The sequence below is a fragment of the Bombus vancouverensis genome, chromosome 15, assembly GCF_051014615.1.
Source record: "Bombus vancouverensis nearcticus chromosome 15, iyBomVanc1_principal, whole genome shotgun sequence".
NCBI lineage: Eukaryota > Metazoa > Arthropoda > Insecta > Hymenoptera > Apidae > Bombus > Bombus vancouverensis.
This window is the reverse complement of record NC_134925.1, coordinates 1,032,684-1,058,382: the sequence shown is the minus strand read 5'-3', so window position 1 is coordinate 1,058,382 and position 25,699 is coordinate 1,032,684. Positions and strand designations below refer to the sequence as shown.

Sequence of the window (25,699 nt, the reverse complement as noted above, 5' to 3'; positions counted from 1 at the left end):
AGCTATGGTAAGAACATCGAGTTTTCGATATTTGATCGTAAAGATCGTTCGTCTGTTCGATTACCGACTGCATCGTACGTAAACGATTCATAGAATTCATACGACGAATCAAACATGGAACACGAAGAAAATTAGGGAGGGTCGAAGTGTGGTGGCCGCGTTGCGAGGGGGGGCTACTCCTGGCGGAGTAGCGCGTAAACACGTAATTATAGCGGCACACGTAGGAGAAACCCGTGTACGACGCAATCACAGGGTCGTCTATTGCCGTCTGGCCATTCGCAAATATTGACATTCGAGCACAACGTCCAGCGTTAGGACCACGTACCGGCTATCTCCGGTCAATTGGGTTAATTGAATTGCAGGTCGACGCCATTGGAAAACGCGTCCGGAACAATCCACAAATTGTCGCGAACGCGCCATCCAGATCGTTGCAATTTTTCTCCTTTCTCTTCTATCTGGAAGAAATTTGACAAACTCGTCCGATTTGCGCTGTTCGATAACTTGTGTCCTATTATGTTTTATACTATTATAAATTGTGGTGCAAATTTGTTGAATACTTCGGTGATCGCAACTCGTATACCATAATACGACACTAAATCTAACGAAATCTAGAGTCTAGAAATATATAGAAATATACAGCCAATACAGCCAATGATACGACGTATCGTACATATCGAAAATCATCCATCTACCAAATTCATCGAATCGGTTGGTCGGTCTGTTAAAAATTATCGTCCAATTTCATTCAAATTTTTCCAAATTGTTATTACGATCAGCTCGTAAAGCAAATAATTCTAAAAATGTACACATTTTATTTTAATTCTAAAAACCTAAGTCAGTACAAGGACGTACGTCAATGCATGTACGCAGCGATGGAACATAGAAACGATAGCAAGCGATTCGCGGCGATTTCGATAAACAGTCCTCTCTCACAGAGATCAAATACGTATACGTTCAGTAAAGTTGCTGCAACGTGTTATCGCATACCACTGGCTTATTATATCAAGCCAAACTAACTCAACTACAGATCCAAACATTTCAACAAAATGCCTAATTTCTCTGTTTTCTACTCCTTTATAACGTTTATATTCGTTCAATCTTACCTTCGTAAGATTAGAACTTGAAACGCCAAACTTTTTAATAAACTTGTGGCTATCATTTCTGAAATATTAATTTATATTATCGAAACCTTCTTGGCTTCTAAGTGAATAACGATCGTTGAGTAAAAATCGGAATTTCTGATATGTAATTCAAGATACTGTTGTTTCGTTAATTAATTTTACAACGTTAACGGTTAAAGTTACAATTACAGTGAGATTGTCAAACGATATGCGTTGTATCAAATTTTTTGTATAGATATAACAGAAACAGTTACTACTCAACAAATTGTTTCAAGAAACCGTAGGCTCGAATAAAAAATCGCAAGTAAATTAATTCTTGTTTTATTCGATGGTGAAATAATAAAGAATCCATAGAAAAGTCATTTACTTGTTCCAACCAACTAACGTGTTACTAACTAAATATTTAGAATGTATATATGTATGTATGTATGTATGTATACATTTTCTAAATATTTTATTCAAATAACGTACAAGCCTGCAAAGTACATTTTCATACGACTGTAATACGTTGGTAACCATTCTTTCCGAAACTTGTGAGCAAATTCGCGGTCTGGCGAAATGAAACAAACGCCGTTATTAAGGACAAGTATACCCGCAGTAAGCGTTGTAGAGAGGAGAATCTTGTCCGAGTATCCGTGTGCGGCCCTATGCCGGCCAACTTCTCCACAGACGTTCCGTAGTTAATAATACCTTGTTAAGTGGCCGGCCTTGTTCAGTGCACTTAAGTCATGCATACTGTATGCAAGAGCGTGCAATATAGGTACAGGCTCGAAATTACCGCCTTGATTTACGTCAATATTATCGTGGACGCGCGCGTGGAAACGCGAGCCTCGACGAAAGTTGCGCCCCGCTTTGCGACCCAACAGAATGTAAATTGGACCGAAAGGAATCTCTCTGATCTACATACGTTTATGTAGATAGATGGTCAATTTCAAAAGGATGTTTTGTTTCCTCTAGGGCAAACTTTCGTACATTTCAGTCGTTGAGCGTGGTTGAGGGTAGTTTCAAGTTTCAATAACCAAGTTGACCATGGTTCTGCGCAGTTGTTAAGAAATCGTTTGATATTTTACTTATGTCCAACGTTCATCGTGCTTTCTAGTTGTTTGTTTCCATTCACCTTATATATATACAGATGTCGCATGCATTCATCTTTTTCCTAATTTCATACACGTCGTTGCATTTTTTAATTTCTAAATTTACCGAATTCAATAGCTTTGCAATTATTTGGAAATCCTTGACATTTTAATGTATTTAATAATTCATAGTAATAATTCATAGTAATAATTAATAATAATAATTTGTCTTTTCCCTTTTATAACGGTTAACTATCAGAATAATTCTAATAAAACACGATTCCACTTATTTTCTCTATACGAACATCCATTTCGACGATCTCGTCGTTGAGATTTCAATCCTCGCGCACATTCTATTATATTTACGGTAGTATCTGTCTCGAACGACGAATTTTCCCTTAAATTGCATTCTTTAAGTTGCGAAAGAAGGCTATGCGTACGCAGGTATTCGTTTATCTCCCATTGCTTGTCGTTGATCGTTCACATTTGAATTATTCTTCGCGAGAAGATGGTGTTGTTCGTTTCTCTATGTCGAATATGGCAAAATACGACGAGTTCTTTTCGGCAGCTCGACAATCTTGAAGCAATACATATATACTTGACCTTGCGTCCTTGCTTCAAAGAGGAAATCCCTTCGAGGATCCAATATTTGGACGATACGATTGCAAGAATGAGATCGGAATAACGTAAGCGTAAGATATAGAAAAATAGATAAAAATTAAAGAACAAGATGCGAAATACATACTTATTACACATTTCGTTTACTGTTTAACGAATCGCGGTATTTTTACCAAGCACTCGTGTGTTTTTATTTTTCATAAAAATTAATTCTTCTTTCCTTTGGGTAAAGAATTCTTAAGATCCTTAAAATCGAATAGCCAAACATCTTTTACCATCCTTTTTAGATAGATCGTTAACCTGTTTACATTTATACAAGATAAATCATTACGTAAAATACAGACATACGATTAGGTAACTTAGAAGAGACACCGTGTCATAGAGGATTAATCGGACATTGGTCGGTTAACGAATTGCTATGCAACTACGCGTTGACAGTCAAAGTGTATTCAGGCATCGATCAATCAGCGACTTGCGAGGAAACGAAACTTGGTGGAGAACGGAAAGGCTTTCAGCCTTCGGGGCAATAGCTAGCACAAAGTCCACCAAGTCAATCATCCGACATATACATGTGTACGTGTATCCGATGGAGACGATACCAACGATGTTTGCAGTGAATATTCCAGTGAGTATTCCAGTATGGTTCAAGGTATAATCTCGCAAATGTGGTTTCTTCGCAAGAAACTAACCCTTGTCCTGCTTTTAACAAATTATTGAAAAATTGGAAACAAGTGAAACGTATCAACCGTGTTGTCGTCCTTTGATAAAAAATTTCTATAATCATGAAATGACGAGTTAATAGAAACAAATCGCTTTCTGATAGGTCGATTTTAACTGCTTCAAATACATACATATGTAAATGTAATATAATATAATTTCAATAAAAGTTTGGCAACTTAGAGAAACGGGAAAATCGGGGAAAATGCTTAGCCTAAACAAACGCGTAATATCAAAATCAATACCAATCGATATCGAAAACTCTTGCAATTATTCAACAACAGAAACTCATAGAAACGGCCTTCGGTTTTCACCTTATAACCAGCTATCATCCAATGAACCTTAACTTATTCCGCTTTCCGGTTTGGAAGAAAGGCAGGCTGTTTCCAAAGGAACGAAGGAATAAAATATTTGCCATCCTTCGATGAATATAGCCAGTAATAACTGGCCAGCTTAATAACGAACATCGTAGCCGATTAATGGAAGGCTAGACGAGCTTTTGCAACTTCATTGTGCCGCTCTTTCCGCCGCCATTGTACTCACCGATCCATTATGACGGTCTGAAAAGATCAACCGCAATCACTGCCTGCTTGAAAGCTCGATCGCTCGGTTTCAAACCAAGTCGTGCAATTAGCTAATCGAACGGTGGTTAGCCGATGCTTTTTCGATCGATGATAGGCAGAAATGGAAGCTTCGAGGTGGTACGATGTCGCTATCCAGTTTGGATGTAGGTGGTGTTAAAAGGAAGGCAAAGGCCTCAAGTTTCGAATCGTTGCAAGAAAGGGGCGAGTGTCGCTTGTTTTACTCTTTTTTATAGCCAAACTGTCTCAAGTCAGAAGTCTTTGTTTTTTCATTTGAAAGGAGATCCTAAATGTCTGACAAGCTATTTTGACGAAATTACCCTGAAATAATCCTGAAAAATCTGGAGAAACGAGCCCTTTCTTCTATCAAATAACGTAAAAAATGTTTAATTTCTCATCTTCTTAAGTCTACACGATATCATGTTACAGGTATTAGCTTTTCGTGCCCTTAACTAAAATAAAATTTTACTCGTCCGAGCGAATAGAGCAACTACGAGAAGCGAACCTTTGGCAACGACTCTCGGCGCAACATGGATCAAGATCGAGAGAAATTGAATCGAGACGTAGGAAGCTCGTCAGCGTGAAACGCGGCTCTAACGCGGCTCTGACGCGGCTAGTACCTTATGGAGAGCGTCGACGCGATGCGACGCGAACTTGATTAAAGAATCGAAGGAATCGACGCCGACGCGACGCACGCCTCGAAAACGGTGGCAAGATCGATCCGTGTTCCTAGTAAACGAACAAAGGCGACGATAAGCAAGCAATCTCAAATTCGTTGGCGGCGCGGCACGGCGTTACGTTAATATTTACGTTGCACGCTCGAACGCGATCCGCCGATGACGTGATTGCGCCAACGTTTTGTCGAGAAAACGCCATCGCGATATTGTTCTCCGTCGATTAGATCACCCTCTCTGGTTAAACTCGACAGTCATTAACTTTTGATACTTTCGAAATTCTTCGCTTCATATATGCTATGTACAACAGAGGACTATAGGGTAGAAACGTAGAAACATTCAAGAGCGCAACAAAAATTTCTACGATGCTCCCTTGAAATTGAAGAATAATTAAAAAGAAAGCAGTAAAGGAACCGAGGTACGACTACGTCGTATTAAATAAATCGCTAGGAATAATTGGTTTGATGGAAAACATACATCATCCAACATCCTCCTTACGACTGATAAATTACAAATTTCTCAAATAAAAAGAAATATTACAGGAATAAATAGGAGAAACCGTTTCCCCCCTCGTACATCCGCTTCAAAATACCTATCTTTGCCCTTTGAATTTTTCCATTTTGTAAAAACGTATCGAATTCAGAAATCAGAATTTAGAGTGCAGTCTGTAAACGTGTGACGCACGCGTTAGAACACTGAACGTAGGATGGCGTTGGAAAACAGAGCGAGCTTAAACCTATTAATTTCATCGACTTTACCTTCCTCCGTTGAATCGCTCAAACTTTCGACCCTATAGCGGACAAAAATGAAGACGAAGGAAGGGAAGAACAACAGAAAAGGAAAATAAAAGGCCGAAATAATCATACGCAAGTAAAATAACACGCGGATAATAATGAAAAGTAAATTCAACAAGTGGAAAGAAGAAAAATATGAGAAAGTAAGTCGGAAGAGAGAAAAGAAAGTAAAGTTTATAAATATAACGAGAGAGGAAAAAAAGATAGAGAAGCGTTAAACGAAGGGAAAAGTTTCATCGACGTTTCTTGTTTAAGGCAACCAGGTTCGCGTAAGAAGCAGCCAAATTAAACAAAATTCCGTGGAAACCGTGTTACAAGTTGGCACGTTCGAAGCGAATTTGTTCTCCTCCCTTCCGCGAGGGACACATACACATTCGAAAACTTGGATAACAATCTTTGTAAAAAAAGTTGCAAGGAAGGATGAAACTAAGCTGTGCGAGAAGTGGGAGAAATGTCAAAGGTCTTTAAACGTGGGCTGAAATGGCGATGGGAACATAAATTAGTCGCCTTTCGTTATCTGGCAAAAAGTTTCAACGTTGCTAACCGCTGAAACGCAACGCGGCGCTAACTGTCGGCTTCAGGCGGAAATTTCTGAAAAATTTCGAAATACTCGATGATATCTCGTTAAATTCTCGTTGTATTCGCGAAAAGACGAAGAAGGTGGAAAATAATACACGATGCCAAGATTTCTTTAATAACAGCATAGTATTCCCTTTCCTCTCTCTTCCACCATTGTTTTCGTTATCGTTTGAGAAAACTCACTGCTTTACGATATTAGATCAAACGTCTCTTAAACTCTCTGTTAAAATTCGACCGATTTCTTCGCATTGAAAATTTTCTAATCTTTGAAATTTCGAGAACAAAGGAATATAGCAAATGCTATTTTGCTCGCGCTACTAAATAAATAAGAAAACCGTTTCCCTTGTTTCAAAATTATCCAACTTGTCGAAATAAAAAGATCGCTTGTTCATTCTCGAATCGTAATGTGGCTGAAAGACGAAAGAGAGATGTGACCGATATTTTGACGTTCACGAGCGTGCAGGGACGCGTAGGAAGAGACTGCGGGGGAGTTGCAGCACACAGTGGCTCGACCGACAGGGATGGAAAAAGAGGGAAACGGGATTGAGAGCGGGGGTACAGTACGGAACGATGACAAAACGGGGAATAGGGGAATTGCGAGTGGAAATGGAATACCGGTAGGGGGAAATAAATAGACAGACGGGATGTGGTAACGACGGAATTGTTGGAATCGAGCAGGCGTAACCTGCGATATTGGAAAATTTGAAGAAGAAATTAGCAAAGGTCGATCTTTTCTAATTAAGGTGTATAAGTATGATTCTTTCGGTTCTTTTAACTTTCGATCTTTTAACTGTATATCTAAGAAATTGTGCGTGTAGTTGGGCTTGATTCGGGTTAAATTTCTCCATAGATTTTTAATGTCATCAGTGATCATAAATGGGATAAGGCTCGTTTTTCGGCTAGTTACAACACTTAAACTCTTCCACTTATTACTTCTAATAATTTTGTTTGGGAAAAGAGAATGACGACGCGAATAAAGGAACGATCCTATTCGGAGAAAATGGCATTTTCTACTAGCGAGAATTGCGAGATCGATAGAAGAGCGATAAAATTATATTATTATATTATATAGTATCGTAATATGATAAAAAGCTAATCGACTCAACGAAGGAATCGTCTATCTGCAAACTGCAAACACCTCGAATGTCACCTAAACTTTCGTAAACTCTCGTTCCAAGCATATCTTCTGCCGCACGGTCAGCATTCTCAAGACGCCACATGCCATCGCCATCGTTCCAATCTCAACCTTCCACCCCAAATAAACTAGAATTCTATAAATTAGAAACGATTGGAAAGGATCGTCAGCTGCTATTGATCCATCCTCTTAACATTTCTTAAGGTAATAACATATATCATATTATTAGAGGAAACGTATAGTCGTAAAAGTTTTACGAGCAGGAAATAAAATCAAACTACCTGTAGCAAGAAATTCGAGTGTAATTACTTTCAACTTTTCTACGCCTAGTAAATCTTCTTAAGATACTGTCAACGTTAGTTCGAAAGTTTTCGAGTAACGAAGCAAAGTGAAACTCGAACAAAGTACCTGCAACAAGCTTGTCCAATCTAGTTCCCTCGTTTAGTCAAATTTTCCAAAATACCATCCTTATTTTTATACTCGGGATGTGGAATTTTATTTCCATTCAAACATTCTATAGCGTAAATCCATTAAGCGTAAAAGAGAGTCGTAAAAGAAACACCGAGCATCGTCCCTCTTAATTAACCTTTTATATTATTCGCATAGTCGTTTTTACCATAACAGATATAACAGAAATATAAAAAATATTGTACTCCGAGTTCTTTGGAAATATCTCAAAATTGACAATTCTTTCTGCGGACAGGTATATCGTTCTGCTAGGTAATTAACAATATGTAAAATCCGGTGCACGATCTAAAAGCAGATACGAAAACAAATTCGAATAAGGGGAGAAAATGGGTAATCCGGCGAACGAAGGGAAGGACAGAACGGAACGGAACGTAACGGAACGGATATAGTGGTCGGTCGTAGGTCTAAGGCGATAGAAACGAGAGGGTGAGAGGGAGAGAGGGAGAGAGGATATGAATTCCGTTGGCATGGGGAAGCGCGCATGCGGCTGCAGTGGCACTGTGTGCCCGGATCCTCAGTGCGATCCTCACCCGCGACGCGTCTAGCACGATTCTCTCGACCCTCCCGGGAGTCCCGAGGGACTCTGGGTATCCTCGCGATCGCGACTGCCTCCTCGACCGCTCTGTCAACCAATCGCGCGCCAAACTATCGCGGATTCCATGAAAAATCGACTTGCAACCAATCGATTCTCATTTGTTTTTTCTTCTTCTTCTTTTTTTCTTTTTCTTTTGCTGGAATATCTTTATACGGGGATAGAAGAAGAACACGTGCAATTCCATGAAAATCGCAAATGAATTTGGCGGTAAGGAAAGGAAATACAGATGAACGTTATCGCAGTGGCCGGCCATTCTATCCGTACGTTTACTTCAAAAAAGTTATATAATCGCGGCATCCTTTACTAGATTCGCTTACCGTTGCTCTATGCTGCTCGGTATATATAAACAACTGTTTTGTATAATTACCATTATTTTATACGAAGGGACATCGATGTTTCAGACCGATCGAACGAGTTATTTATCAAATCTTTATCAAACGGGTCATAGGATTGTGAAATGTGCATCAACGTTGGCTTCGGTTCACTTTTAGTTTAATTAAAACAGATGGATTTTATGGGTGACGAGGGTACGGTAAAGTGCAATTGTATTCTTTTCCTTTTTTAAACAGAATTTAGTGGCAATTTGTTGATTTCATTTTGAAAACGAGGTCGTTTGCAAAAGGACATAGACAGGTAAAATTTTGTGTTCATTGTGTTTCTCTCTGTCACCTTGAAAAGAGTTTAGCGCACGTCCATTGGTATCATCTTACGAAGGTTAATTTATGCAACATTTCTTTCCTTTGATGGTTGAATATTTGCTACAAGAGCAAATTTGCTTTCAGGCGTATCGTTGCTTTCATCTTGAAATCAGTGGATTTCAAAAGTAACGAAGAACGTGGTTTCCAAAGAACGTACAAATATAGAATAATGTTCTCTTTCTTCTCTGAAAAGATTTTGCTATGAAATTTCGTTTCTACAAGTTCTTCCTTAGTAGCCAGATATTTAGTAGTCCGCAGTTAGCATCGATAAGATGGATTTTAAATTAAAATGTTTAAAATTTTGATCCAATTGTTCTTTCTGCTGTTTTCTTCCACCGAGAATAGTAATAAATAAAATAGATTCGACAAGTGAAATTAAATCGGATTATCACACTTACGCTCTCTACTCTTATGTTTCGAGGGTAGTAATAAATGTGTGTACTGCATAACGGAGATTCGATGATTAAACTTGAACGGATTGTCAGCTTAAACGTTGTAAGTCTTTCTTTCATCGATGAGTCGACAAGTACGATGTAGGTACGCAATGGTTTAATCATTTTTTGACATTTTGAAAGAACGATTTAGTTAAAGCCACAAGTAGGAAAACAAGTTTTAATTTAATTTCTCGTTCTCAAGTATTCAGAATGTTGTCATTTCCATTTTATCATTTCCACGCCACCCATTCTCAAAATTTCTCCAATCGGCACTGATTTTGTAGAACAAGCCAGTTGCGGAACACGAATACGAACATAATTGAACAGACGCGAAGAAACTGTTATATGAAAATGTTAAATTAGAAAAACTCTTACATCTTCTAACCAGTTCTAACTCTAGCACTTGAGAATTATTCCATGTACATATGTGGCATATATTTATCGAATTCGTATATTTCTATGTACAATATATCGCAGTGTCCAATTAGGACAAATTGTCATTTTAGTATAAATTACAACTGTTTCTAATGGTCCAAAAATTTCATACCGCCTGAAACTTCAAAATCATTGCTTTCGATCGAACCTACATAGAGGTAATTATTAAATTCACGCAATTACATAGACATCCATGTATCTTTCCTTTGCGTTGACATTACGAGATTAACTAACACCTGCGCGAGCGTAGCTACAGTTGATTTTACTCTTATTGTTACATTCACCAAGGAAACGTCCATCGAAGAAGCGTTGCATTTTAATTAACGAATCGCAATTGACAACGTTTCCCCATTTCCCCGCTATGGTGTGTCGTAGATTTGTGAAATTTCCTTATCTCTATTCACCGTAAAGGTGCAGCTCAAGAGCTCGCTTCCGGCACTGTGGCGACCCTTCGTGTCAGCGCCTCCATTATCATCCATCAGGCCGTGTCCTGATGGACACGGTCCAGTTTTTCACAACGCATGCTGATACTCTCCATTCGTATTGACTCGAAAATGAAAATTTCATTTTTCTTGCTTTTGTCTGCTTTTTTCTTTTCTTTTTTTTTTTTGCCAGTTTATATATCCCTGTAATTAAATTGTGGTAACTTGTTGCTTCGAATTATTATTAGATTTAGTGGGATTAATGTGAAATTCATTAGTTGCAGAGCAATTTGATCCGTTATATCTCCTAAAATCTCCTAAATCCTTTAAAAGTCAACCCTGGGATCAATCATTCCCACGAATACTGCTTCAAATCTTCATATTCGCTAATCATTAAGCAAAAAATTCTAATAAGGAAACAAAAATGAAACATCAAAGGATGCCACGCAATTGATCACAAATTTTAAACCGAATCGTTGTTTCAAAATCGAAGAAATTCCAATCGATTCAGGAGAAAAAGAATATAGAGAAACAGTAATAAAAAAAAGTTTATCGAGCGTCCATAGCTTTCATTCTTGACAGTTTCCCGATGGTTTCTCTGAAAAATGAACGATCGTTAGCGAGAATCGCAGAATTCTTCAATTTTATTCGTAGAAATGACTTAAGCCCCTTTGTCGAGAATAATTGTACAAACATAATTTAAGAATGAAAAGGGGAAAAAAAGAAAAGGGGGAAAGGGGAAAAGGACGCGTGATTCGCGATCATCAGTGTCCACACGTTCGATCGAAGGTATACACGTTATTATTACTTTGTTTCTGTCCGAACAGCTATCATGGAATGATCGTCGTTGATCGTACACGCAATTTCGAGACTGTAGATGTATAATTAAAGCCAGCGATTAGTAGTCGAACGCGACGATGCTTACTTCGCTGCCGCGTTTTCTCCTTCGATTATTCATTCTGTAAATGTTTTCTCTCTTATGTCAACCGATACCGGTTACTTGAGCAGCTTTTCCTTCCACGTCTTTTCGCTTTTTCTTTTTTTTTTTTTTTACTATTTTCCCCTTTTTGGTTGGGCACTGGCGGAATTCAGCATTAAAATAATGTATTATATTTCATTTCCGGATCACTGTTTCAAATAGATAAGAAAAAGCAATCCTTTACGAAGAAGATGACATGTTAATTAGAATTTGATACTGTATTTGATGTTCCACGTAGATACGTAAAATCGTTCGATTAAGGAACATTTAACGATTTCAGTTAATTACGATGCACATTTGCGCAAGCGGTAGCAAATAATCAGGTTATCTGGCAAATGACCGAATTGCCAGTGTTCCTATCTACATATCGGGCCATTTGTAAAATCAAGCTTGAATTTTTAAGCGATTCGTTAATGGGCAAACGATAATTGCACCGTGACTAAAAATTAATTTCGCTAATGCGTCATTTCGGTCATTCCCGGGCTGCCAATCAACATTCGAATTAACGGCGCGCCTCTTCTCCGATTATCACTGGCTTAATGATAAAACTACTTGTCGATTTGGTTCTTATAACGTGTACCAGAAATAATGGTCCCTTTTACCTAGTGGGAACGTCCAACTGAATGATGGATCGCGTTAGAAGAGAACAAAATTTGACGCCATTACTATTCACAGACCACAGGGGAAGAAAATGACAAGTAGATCGCGAACATTTATGCAAGTTCATAGCTTTATGTATGTGTTAAAAAACTGAATCACACACGGTATGTATAGTATACGTATAGACAGTTGTTTTACCGATTAAATATAATTAGCTGTTCGATCGAACACGTGATTAGCGGTGTTGTTTCGTCTTGGACGGATGAATCAGGAGTAATCGCGATCTGGATCAGATCTTCGAAAATAACCCTTAACCTAGTGCCACGGCATAATGATATCGGCCGGTTGTATCAGCACTTTCTTTATCTGACTGCATCCCTCGACACACGCCAAATATGTATGCTATGTATAGACTGAAGCAATAACTGTGTCCATTTAGAATATTTCCGTTACTGATAATGATATAAAAAACCGTTGTGAAAAAATGTTATACATATACGAATCTCGCACAATGGTAGGAGATGGATACGAACATTTTTTGTGTGCGTGAAGCCATAGAGGAGATTTCAAGATCATCTATATCTTTTAAAAGCAAAGCTGTGTCTTTTATCGCTGTGTCGAGACGACTTCAGTAAGTTATCACTGGATATTATCCTCCAGTTATCCTAGATATCTTAAAAAGAAATAATAATAATGTGGTTGGTTTTTGTCTTTTCTTTTCTTTTTTCTCCTTTCTTTCTTTCTTCTTTTTTTATTGGTTACAAATTTCAACATCGAGCATTATTAAGGGTTTTTGACTTTAGGTTTAGGTCGTTTCAGAGAGTATGCAAGTATTGGAAATTTGTAGTGGTAAAAATTTCGAGTACTCGAGTTTTCTTTGCGATTTCGAATTCGAACGCTGAAGTATTTTTAATGAGATTACAGGGAACTTTGAATGCCAAAAATGTTGAATATTTTAAGTTTCTTCGTGTCTCGATGTTTTAACGTGAGAATATATCTAGTACTAGTCGTGTATCATATTCATCTTTAGTATTTTCACCTTGTAACTGAAATCTTGAGAATTTCAATATACATTCGATATACAACTAGAATATCAGACACCAAATTCTATATTAAAAGCTCAATCTATAATTCGATTCAATCGAAACTAATAGTCAAATCTATGGGCGTTCCGATACGGTAATAGATCCTGACGAAAATATTCATATTCCATACTTACTGTTCGATATACTCACGTTTATTAACAATAATCGGTGCTTAGAAACGTCGAATGTCTCAAATTTAGTAGCAGTTTGGCACTAATATTACTTTTCGATTGGAGTTTTCCAAATTTCAAGCTATTCCGGACACAAAATCTCAAAGCATGTAGTTAAAAATTCTGAAACTATCAAATAGTCGATTGCATTGGCATATCGAATCTGTAATGGAAATAAAAAAATTGAACGATGCCTGAACGTGTTCGCAGCATTCCTTTCGCCGACATCGTTTACCCGGGCAATCCCCGTAGAATTTTTCCTGGAATGGAAAATATTTGCCGCGTAATGTGTATACCGAGGGAACGGATCTTGGCAGTAAATAAAACGGAAACGTAAATAAGATGGAATATGAATCAGGCGAGATCGCTCCGAGAAAGAAATGTTTCTCCATGATACGAGCTAGATTGCTCGTACTGGATGCGAGTGCGCGTTTCGGACGGCTACCTACGGCTGGAAAAATATTTGCTCAAATCGAAGCTGCAGGAAGTTGCTGAACCTGTTAATTAGACAGAGACAATTTTCCTGCGTCGCGTCGCGGGCGAAGTGTCTTTTAACCAGTGCCGTGATATTAACGATTCTAAACGATCTTCTGACACATTTCCAACCACTAACGTTTTCTTTACACATACCGGAAACTTTAAATGGTCAAACCAGGCTTTTAGAAAATTCTACTGTCAGAAGACATTTAAGAGCTTTGAACCGTGAAAATCCATTTATGTTATTTATTAACCGGAAATTTCTGTAAAGTTGGAAGTTAACCAGAGCAGATAATTCCACTTTGCTTGCAAATATATATAAACATACGTATATGCATATGATATAATTTACTTTTAACAGAAATAATAGGATGTATTTAAAAACCTATAAATTCCATGTTTAAGTAAAGAAATCGTTCTATCAAAGATGTGGGTAATCAGAATGACGAGTTAATTCGTCCAGCTCGGTTAACAGGGTAAACGATCGACGCTTGAAATCCTTAAACCCTGCTTAAACTTGTCGTAATACATACTTGGAGAACACCGAGCGAACAAGTTTCCGTTAATCCCGTCATCAATTTCAAATTTCTCGCCTACCGGAACAACTTTATCCCCTGCGATGTGACGCGACTCTATCTTAATCGCTCGCACCGTTCCTTCCAGAAACAGAGGATCGTGTGAATAAAAAGGAAAAGGACGAAAGAAAAGGATCGAAGAGCGAGAAAGAAGAAAGAAGAAAAAAGGAAACAAAGTGGATTTCACGCGAAATCTTTCGGCACTGCCGCCGCCACCCCAAGCATCGGAGAACTCGCTAACTTATATATCTACCTTTACCTACTTTGCTTGACGGCTAGATTAAGATTAAAAGATGACCTCGAGCCTCGCAAGTCTTTCGGTCTCCAGTCACGCGTACGACCTTCCGGTTCTTTGTTGAAAATCCCACGAGTCTCTCTCTCTCCCATTTGTTCTTATTCTTTACCCGAGGAAACTTCGCATTTATACCTTGATTAGACGATATTTAACCTTCATCTTCGCTAACCTATCCTAAAAGTACTGTTTGTGCGAATCGGCTTGCCGGCAAAATAGAATGGACGTAACTCTGCTTGAAGGTATAGAGCTATGTTAGTCGTGCGTCTACTCGCGGTACTTCTCCGTACATTTATCGAACTATGATATACACACACTTATGTATATACATACGGAGTATGTCCCCAAGTAGGTAGGTAGATGAATTCCCGCAAGGAATCTCAACGGACGACGCAAATTTTCTCACATTTTCTTTGAGTAATTATGATATTATTTTTATATTATCGTACTCTTATATCTTATATTATTTATAGTTATCGTTTGTTTTGCTATTTTTTGTCGTTATTATTATTATATTATTAAAATTTACAAAACTTCGACACAGTCGTGTCATTGTTACACCATTCGCGTCACAATACGAATCTTTCTTTTCTCCGTACGAAACGTACCGATACATTATGAAATATAGATAATAAACAACCACACAAATAATCATACAGCGATCGTGAAATTAGTACAGAACGTAAAAAGGATACCTCTTAATCCCCTGCGCTGCATATTTTAATTATTTACAACTCATTTTGTCCTGCATTCTAATCGTAAGCTTCACCATTTGAAAATTTGAAACACGAGTGTTATTAATCATATATAAATACTCGCTCATTTTCATCGCCAGGCGAGATCATTACTTTGCAATTTATTATCGACGTGAGTCGATGGTTTTATCGGTAAAGGGATTTCTCGATCAACCGTTGTGGAAGCTCGTTTCACGGGAAGAATCTATCCGGCCGGTCGGTTTACTTATTTACGCCGATCGCTCGTAAAAATCCAAGCAACTGTTGCTGCGCGAGGCGGAACGAAGAAACATTCGCGATAAATGTTGCAATTTGTTAAACATGGGCCTGGTGTTTCGCTATTATTAACAGACGCTACTGGTAATCATATCCTCCTGATGTTTGGCTATTATTACCAGTAGAGCGACTAGTAATAACAGCGAAACACCAAGAAATCTTAGCGCAATGTTAACACGTAGAAACAACGGAAGAGAGGAAGCAGTTGAGAAATAGAAGGAAACCGGATGAAATGCAGTATGATAAAAAAGTATTAAAAAGAGAAAGAGGGAAAAAGATAAAAAGAGAACAAAGTTAATTGAATAATAAATGTACGATACTGTTTTGGCTACTACAACGTTAAATGGAACAAGAGCTGCTGCAAATAGTTGATGAGATTTAAAATGTTTTAATCGATATAATTTTTTCAGATAAGATATATATAGACACGAGGAAATAACCAGATACATAATTCAACGAGAATACAAATTTCTTAAAGACAGAATTATCGTAAATTTTCATAAGCCGAGTATAATTTCATTATAGGTACACACACATATGTGTATGTATACAATATTTCATGTACTGGAATATTATTTCTATATTTTGTACGTTAGTAAGTAGTAATAATTTGATCGTACGTGTGAAATATTTTAGATATAATTAGCAAGTTTTGAAAGAAACGTTTCATTTGCAAATATTTCTGATACTTTTCCAATATAAATCAATTATTAAAAAAATAAACAACATCTATATGCTGAATACACTGTTCCAGAATTATCTTCCGTGTCACGTGTAAATGTTTATTGGCATTCCTTATATTTTCCTTATTATATTATAATTTATAGTTTCTTACAGAACCGTCCTAAAATCAGTCTTTTCACTTCTGCCTGTTTAGTTGCCGCAATAGAACTATTCACAATAGCGATTCTTTCTTTTCAGCAGCATATTAGTTAAATTTTTCACTAATTATTTATTATAAAACTAAGACAAATATCTACAATCCCTGCTTCAGAATTCCATCAAGATTTCCGTAGAACGATCATTCTTCCATTCGAAGAAACATGCCAACCCCTTTCGTGTTTTTATTACTTACGCAAAATTAGCAAGATTTATACTCGGTGAATTAATAAGATCCCATTAAAACAATAGTTGTTCGATTCAAAGGGATTTACGTATAATTTGAACGTGCTAACAGGCCGATATCAATGAGTATAGCCTCGACGCACGGCTCAAAGGCGCGATATAACGAGCTACCTGGCTTCTTACCCTCTACATTGCTATTTGCATCTCGTTCGCGTCACACCCCCTTCAAGAAACGACGCGACTCGAACAAACGATTGCGACCAGGCAAACAGAAACGTTCGAGGTATGTATTGCTGCATCTTGCTAATTGACGATACCGTTTAATGGGAGCAGCGATTATGACTGTGCCTGTAATTAACGAGTATGATAATTAATGCTCAGCATGTAGCATGCTGATTGCAAATATCGACGGCTGTCCGTAGGAAATCGTCGTGTTGCGTCGTTCTCTCGCTCTCTCTGTTAATTCGTAGTTAACTTCACCACAACACTGTTGGAGAACTATTTTTCTTCGCGGTAATTGTCTTTCGAGTCGCATGAAACGTAGTCGTTCGATTCTCGATCGAGTTGTTTCTATTCGAAATAAATCCGAAATAATAATAGTACTAATAATAATGTCTTTCTATACTTATGGTATTTCAAAAATCGAGAAAGATCCAAGTATGTAATATAATAGATTATAGATTCGTTGGGTTTATATTTAATCGACGCGACGTTATAAGTAGAATAAGACTGTTTCTGGCCAGGTAGCTCGGATTATCAAAATAGAATTATTCTTTTCCCAATGGAGATCTGACGTGTGTGGAATAATTTTCGCGTATGACAGGTTAAATATGTATTGACTATTTCAAGCTAGGCTGTTTCGTTCCGTTTTAATTCATCGTTAATAGATCGTTGATAGAGTAAGCAATGTAAGCCAAGTATCTGTGTTTTTGATCAGACCGCGATAAAGATAGAATCGTCCTTCGTTTAACAGAAATCGAATAATATAAAATAGATTCAGTTTGATAAAAAAAAAAAAAACGATAAAAGTATGTGGCTTGCGAAATACGAATAGTACAAGCTTTATAAAGAAAAATTCTTTCCATTTTATATTTTATTGTGGGAATAATATAATAATCTTTTTAGCTAATATCCTATTATAAAATGTTATTCTATGAAATTCTAAAATAGAACGATCAAACAGTTGGAAAATTAAAATTTCTAGCAAAAGAAACGCATCATCTGAAACTGGAGTAGTCGTATCTTTTAACGATAAATATATCAAAGTATGAATAAATTAGATTTTCCAAGAATAAAATTACACCATTCCGAAACTAAAATCTCCTTAAGGAAGAAGAAGGAGTAAAAGTGAAACAATTAACTTAGATTTAATTTATGCACACTACTGGCGAAACTCTCGAGTATCCTGAGATCCTAGTTTCGTAAAAAAGGACGCTGCTATGATGATTCGTTACTTCGATTACACGATTCGTGTCCTAGTTAAAACGAAGATTCCACGCTGCTAAGAAGCTTTCGACATGGGACGACGCGATGCAAATATTAAATTAAGACGTCGCGTCGGTGGAACAAGTTTCACCAGAGCTTTGGGGCCAATTTAAAGCCACCTTTGGAAATTGATAAGCTCTTTCTGGATCCTCGTTTAATTGCAGCTTGTTTCGTAGCTCCGAACCTGCTTCTTCCTCTTCTTCTTCTTCTTCTTCTTCTTCTTCTTCTTTCTTCTTCCTTCTTCGTTCTCGCTGCCTCCTGGAGTAACTTCTGTTTTAAATTAAGCAGCTTCGAGGGGGAAGTCCGCTCGTAAGTCGAACCAAGTTTCTCGTAGGCTTTCCAAGAGATTCGAATACGAGGAAAAAGATTAATGTTCAATTATTAACATTGTTGAGAAATATGTTAAGCCATTAGAGATCAACGCTGCATTTTTTGTTCAGACAATTTACACTATACATGTATTTATCATTTTGATACAATTTTTTATCTGGATAAAATAATATATAAGTCGTCTTATTTATATTTTTTAATTATACTACGTTCACACAACTTTTACGTATTATTTTACTTCCTTGTTCTTATCGAGCTAACCTTGATATTACTTATATATGTTTTGCATAGATTTAAATTCGTTAAACTAGTAGAATTATCAACAACAAACAATCTAAAACTATTAACTTTGCTATTTTTCCTCATTTTGTTAGACTTCAGTGTTGCGTAAATCGTGTTATTCAGCTTTTATGAGTTTGCATATTACAATATATGCGATATATATAATATTCCCGTTGTTTTAATTTCGTAATTTCTCGGCTCGTTATTGTGAATTCGGACGAAAATGTATATGAAAAAGAGCGAGATTTTCTTTCCACAAGATATCGTAACGTACTGACAGATCAGTGAATTATATATTAAAATTCGCAGATGAGCTGTTTTCAGGCAACGTTGTTTTCGATGATCGAGCGCAGTTTTGCCGACTTAATCCTCTTGTTCCAATTTACCGCGGTCAAAAGACACTTGTTCTCTGAAAATTACAACAAAATCGATCTAAGCTGAATTACTCGTACGTGTTAATCTTTAATTATTCTAAACCCTGAAATAATTTTAATAGAATTTGTACGCAACATATTCATTTCGCTAAATTTATCTTCATTTTATATCGTTCCATTTTTCTGTTTTTAATAATGCGTAATATACTTTCGCAAATATCGTTCTCTTTTCTATAGAATTCTCTAAGCAGATTAAATTAACAATATATTAAATTAACAATTCTTTAAAGTCTTCACTTTCTTAAATACAAAGTTCGATAAACAAATTCCATTCTATTATATATACAAATTTCGTAGTTATTTAATGCATACATCTGTTCCACGAATCTACATTTTATTGTATTCGAAACCTAAAACTATCCTAAATCATCTTCAGTTTCTCTGCGTCCTTCTTCTTTCTTTTTAACATGGCAGTATAATTTATTTTTAAAGTTATCTTTTGTAAAATTTCACACAAACAAACTCTCTATTCCCCTACGACTCGACAAATTTTATTCTTGTCTAAATATAAAAATCTCAACTTTTTCCGATAAATACTATGTCTTCCCCTTAATCTAAAACATTTAAAGAAACATAAAATAATTTCTCGAAAATTTATCAGTTCTTCCTAACACGCCATTCTTTTCCAGATACGAAATATCAAATATTTCAAAATATTCCACGTCTTACGTTCCAGGAAAAATTGAAAAATTCGCTAGAAGAATTTCCCCAAAACTTTTCAACATTTTTCAACCTTCTTCAACAGCCTCAACGTCATTCCTTCCCAAATGTCAAATCTCAAAACGCCGAATCGATCTCTATTTCCTTTCGCATTCGAAATTTCTACGCTCCTGCGAAATAACCGCATCAAAATCACGTCACTTCCTCTACGGAATCGTTTGGACAAATATCCTATTCAACATTATTCAACATTCGTGGCCTTTTACAGCGCAGCAGTACTGTCGAAGGATGCTGCTGTCAACTCATTTCGTGATGTTTATTATTGCATATATTCCTCGTGGTGCACGAAGCGAAACGAGACGAAAGAAAGGATTTCATATCACTCTTATATCTTCGCTCTTTCACATCCGTTTTTCTTCTCATTTCCTTTCTTAAAGAAAATATTAAGATATTTCACTATAATACTTTGTTACTAATATTTTATATACATATGTATTATATTCGTAATAAAGATCCGTATTTTAGTAGTCATGGTAACATTAACACTAACAAAAGAATATGTCTTATAGCAGTATTTACAATAACAAACGAACTAATAAGGGATGCTGGAAAAGAAACAACGCAGTGGCCAGAAGGGCTACTGAAATTCAATCGTCCTCCACTCTATATAAATCCGATCAACAAACCGTGAGTGAAACGTAATATTCTTCTTGTTTTGCAACGCTACTTTATACTAATATTTGTGAAACAGAAAATTCTCAAAATCAAACACGGAGTGCTCCATTATATCTGCAATATCAATTAATCTATCATTTACAAAAAAAAAGAGAAAAATAGGAAAAAAGATAGAAAGAGGTCTGAAAACCCCCGACATTTGATACGCAACGCTAACAAATATTAATCTACGCACTCGTATCGAATCAGTACGCAACACTAATAGCGAGAGATCACAGTGCAACCATTTAAAAGGTCGATGAACGATCGCATTTGTACAGCTCTTGTAGCTGTATCTAGCGATCCAGGAACAGTTTCCGACAAATACAGTCGGGGGATTTTTGGGCATTTTGTAAATGCAACTGTACTTAACAAAACGCGATCACTCATTGTCGCAACGCTAACTCTTAAACTGAATTCAATGGAAATTACTATTTATTATATGAAAAAGCTACTTCAAATATTCTGATATTCCAACTTATAATACTATATAATTAATTAAGAACTAACAATTTTACAATTTAATTGTAAACAGTATAAAGCTGGATAAATTTTGATACGTATAATTCTCTAAGAAGTTCTAAAAATTCATAATAAAAATTGCAAAAGACAATCGTAATATCGTAATTCGCAACTTAAGTAAACACGATTATCATTTTATCGCAACTATAATTCAAACCGTAATCATCCTCTCGCGACACTAAGAAAAAAAACCGCGATTGGCCCAATGGGATGATGAGACGATATATACATCGGCAAAAAAAAGCTACTACTACTACTACTACAAATACTAAAAGGGAGCATAGTGACAAAGTAGAACAAGAATGACTTTCCATGCTCTGGATGACCCAGAGGATAGGGAGCCATTAGTAATTGCCCCCTAGAGTGGCAGTTTAACGGGCCTCTTCGACTTATAGCCTTTTCTTTCTTCGGGCGCGATGCCCGCTGAAACTTAAATCAAAGCTCGAGTCTTTCTAATCGCAAACAAAAAAAAAAACTTATAAAGGTAAACTAAAAATGTAAACCGCAGAAGCTGTTTCAAATGCACATGGACTGACCAACGATCACTTGTCGTTGTTGTTGAGCATGTGCGAGCTCGAGCAATAAACGCCCGCTTCGAGCCTACTCGCTTCTGCGTCCGCGAAATTCGAAAAATCAATAGACAAAACCAGAGGCGGGGGCATGTTCTACTCGTACCAGTTTCACCGTAGATTTTTCAAATCAGATTTCCAGAAACAGGTTGATCACACGAAAGCGCGCCTACCCGACCAGAGACTGTGCCAACCTGCCCAACCCTACCTACTTATAATTAACAGGCACACCAGAAAGTATACTACCTGTCCTACCTAGCCCTATATTTAAAAAAATGGCAAAACAGGCACACCAACACATTCGCTCCACTGTTCTCACACAAACGCTCGGGCGCAAAGGTCCTACAATAGAGAGGACGTCCTGGGACGCCTCCGACACCCGAGCTTAACAAACAGCATGCCCACTCTAAGGTACCATTTTCCTGAAATCGACTGACGAAGGCTAGTGACCATTGCGCAAAACGCGATAAAACACGTCTAAAGAAATTATCTCGTTAGAATAAATATAAGTAGACTTGGAATTATGATTGTAACTGACAGAAATGTTAACACTGCGGTTATACTTAGTCGCGTACGTGATATTATCACAAATTCTGATTTTATTGATACATACATTGAATTAATATATGTCTCAACATTTTTAATACTCCAAGTTGTAACGAATGAAAACACGACGCAATTCCACAGCCTAACCACACACACACACACAGACGCTCCACACACACACGTAATGTGGAATATTCGTCGTGCACGATACAATAACACATCGTCAATCGCTGAGAAACTTTTGCATTAATTATGGTCATCGTGCCCAATGTCTTTCTCCCATCCAAGTAGCACCTGGGCACGTGAGCGAGACCCTGACAATGGGCACGGAAAGGGTTAAATCCGAAAATCCTGATCTAAAAATATGATTAGTTTGTCTAATTTGTATTTAACGGACTAACATTCCCCGATTTTATATTTTATTACTTAGTTTCAGATTATAATAACTCTACTTTATTAATTTAATAAATGACTGAAATTTTAATATTACAAAAAAAGTAGCATTAATTGAAGAAGGACTAAGACTCGATGTTTAAATGGTTAAATCGAAATGTATTACTAAGATAGAAATAATCTCAGGCGATCTTTTCGTCAAAGCATTTTTTCGAAAATGCAGAAGCAGCGTTCAAAATTATTGCCTCGAGTCAAAAATCTGCCTGCCGCGAAGTTTCTTCTTGCGCATAAAACTTTACGCATTCTTGTACGATAAAAGAAAAAAAATGAATTTTAACTCATATTTTAAACTCTATCTGAAGTCGAATAAACGAATGTGACTTAATATTGTCACGAAAGAGAAAATTAAATTCAACGTTATTTATTGTATCGTGTATTGCCTGTATCGTCATTACCATTGAGCGATAATTGCAGCTTTCATAGCAACGAAATCGAAGGGTATCCGATATCTCCACTACAAAATGCTCAAACAAGATCATTTCGATATCTCTTGTTTATACTGAAATTCACTGCTTAAGATCGACTATACTTGTGTCATACAGATATATTCGTGTAGATATTTGCCTTTTGCAAATATTCTCACTCAATACTAATATACATATTTACAAGTACCACGAATTTATTCTCAAATGTGTATGCTTAAATCAACTATTAAAAAACTAATTATTATAATCACGATGTGCAAGAAGACCTATCCTAGACTAATATATTTGAAAAAGGAATGTTACTACTCACGGGTATAAAAAATACCAGCGATCACTATACTCGCAAAAATTTCTACGTAATACAACCAGTCACTCGTGCTGATTCGGACCTTCCATCCTACGACATGATTGAGTGACCGGAGGAACAGAAATGCATGCCACTCACCGTTCTAAGCGGAGAACCAGAGGACGTTACCATGGATGCTGTGCTATCCCAGCGAATATCATCAGGGAGACTAACATCAGACAGGAACCGTTGAAAATCCAACAGTGGAAATAGAAGTTCTGAAGAGCCTGTTACAAAACAAAACACGATGAGTGGTTGCTGATTATTTGAAAAGTTGAAGATAATGAAAAATGGAAGCTCATTAAATTCGTAATTTTACTAATAATAAAGATTGAAATTCTAATAAATATCGAATGAATATATAAACTGAAACTCCAAAATAAAAGTTTCGAATCTACGCATTAAGAATTCAATGATTTCTAAAATATGTTAGATGTTTGTTTTATAATACCATGTTGAAATTTTTATTTTCTAATTAACAATAATTCGAACAAAATATAGAAAATTGAACAAATTGAGATACTATACGTAAAACTACTTACGTTCTTGTAAACGAACCAGTGTTCAAAAAGAACACATATATAAAAAAAGAAAAACAAAAGACTACGTTACGTGATTATTTCATTGAATTTAATCAAAAATATCGTGATTTGAAAATATTGAAAAAATCTTTTGCGTAACAAACACTGATTCTACAAACCCCATTGCGCGCGATCGCAAATATCCTCTGAAAATAAAGTTGTGTAATGGCGGGCTGGCTATATTTTAGAAGGGAAGGGGGGTAGTGTGTAAAAGAAGCGAAATATCGTTTCGGTATTTTTCTTCTTTTCCCTATCGAACGTTTACTTGGAACATACTGTTGTTCGTCTACAGTTAGAAGATTATTATCAAGAAATTGGCATAAGTGTGAAAAATATTAGTTGAGAGTTATAGAATATTTCTCGATATCGAACAAATGCTTACGAATGTCGTGAATGTAATGCAATCATTTGCGAGAATTATACCGTGAATATTCGTTATCAGAGTATGGAATATACACTCCATTAACACACTATGATCGTGTATTATAAATATTCGAAAATATTTGCAAGAATTAAAAAATTCACAACTAAATATTCTCTAAAGAATACTAGAAAAACGCGCGCGAAACGTTACTTTGAAATATTTGAGCCTAACTGCGCGCCACCTCTATGAAAAAAATATACGCTACGAATTTGCAAGTATATAACGTTAACTGTAGCAAATTCACATAATATTGCAAAATAATTTGAATTCGATATATGAACGATATATATCGAAATAAGTTGAAGCTATTGTTATTTCTATGTTTCAAACTCTGTCTACACGAAGCTATCGTTAAATTATCAAGAATTCTATATCCCGGATTACATTGTAACGATGAGATAATTCGTTAAAAATGCGTTTGAACTAAGAGAATAATTTCATACATTCGAAATAGAACAATGATTTATTTAATCGTCGTTACTTTCATCTTAGTATTCCAAATAATTAAGAAATTATCTATTATAAAACATGTATCAAATATATTTTCAAATAAATACTCACGTTGGAATAAAAAGACAATAGAATCGTTCATGCACCACTGTCTTGGTTAATATAAATTAAATGTTACAAAATTTCCATGAGAATTCGTCGGATTGATCATTAATCTTCGTTACGCCCATATATTAATATTCCTGTTACTTCTAATATTATCCCTGCTATCGGTCGATAACCTGCACGAAAAATAACCTAAAATTAAAACAAATGTATAAAATAATTAAATGAAACACAATCGAACTGAAATCTTGTTACAAAGGCTTACGATAAGCTACCGGTAGCAATATCATTTGATAAATAGACGACTGAAGAGACATTCAGACAAAAAGTTTCTTAAAACCACTTAACTTCATTGCCTTAATGTTCGAAGAATCGTTAAATAGACGTGTATTAGTTAAACGATATTAATAAACGAGATATAAACGATAGTAAAAAGGTAAAGTAGAAACGACGCCACCGAAAGCACACGCCAGTAGGTTAGAATACGTTAGAAATCTGACGCAACGCGATCCATGTTATCGGCACAAAATGAGACAACTGAATGACTTCTCGAGGCTTTGTCTCGCTATTCAATTTCTAAAGTGGTGGGGGTGGAGTCGCACGAGCCAGTGGCACAAGCAGGTACGAAAGATCTAACGATCCACACAAAAAAAAAGTGTATACATCTGCAAATACGTATTTGTAATTCACGTTTTACGCAGCGCTTAGATGAATCTTTCGAAATTTCAGACAAACCATACATCGCACAATATCTATACCCCGCACAATGTTTACAT

General features: G+C 36.4%; 1 protein-coding gene and 1 long non-coding RNA gene across 4 annotated transcripts in view; one reads left to right on the top strand and one right to left on the bottom strand.

Annotated features, from left to right (window-relative positions):
- Positions 1-25,699, top strand: part of Oamb (Octopamine receptor in mushroom bodies) — a 106,268-nt gene that overhangs the window by 58,562 nt on the left and 22,007 nt on the right. Inside the window, exon 1 of one of the 2 annotated variants that reach the window (XM_076624853.1) lies at positions 8,205-8,615. The exons of the other annotated variant lie outside the window; for it this stretch is intronic. The gene's annotated coding sequence lies outside the window, so the exon portion shown is untranslated. Of the gene's footprint in view, positions 1-8,204; positions 8,616-25,699 lie in introns of those variants that run through there. 2 annotated transcript variants of the gene reach the window in all.
- LOC143303653 (uncharacterized) lies at positions 18,504-25,447 on the bottom strand. Of its 2 annotated transcripts, none has more exons than XR_013060164.1 (3): positions 24,930-25,447; positions 23,463-23,590; positions 18,504-19,103 (listed from the first exon to the last, which is right to left on the bottom strand). It is a non-coding gene; the product is annotated as an uncharacterized LOC143303653 (long non-coding RNA). The 2 variants fall into 2 exon arrangements; XR_013060163.1 differs by lacking the exon at positions 18,504-19,103 and adding an exon at positions 19,612-20,218.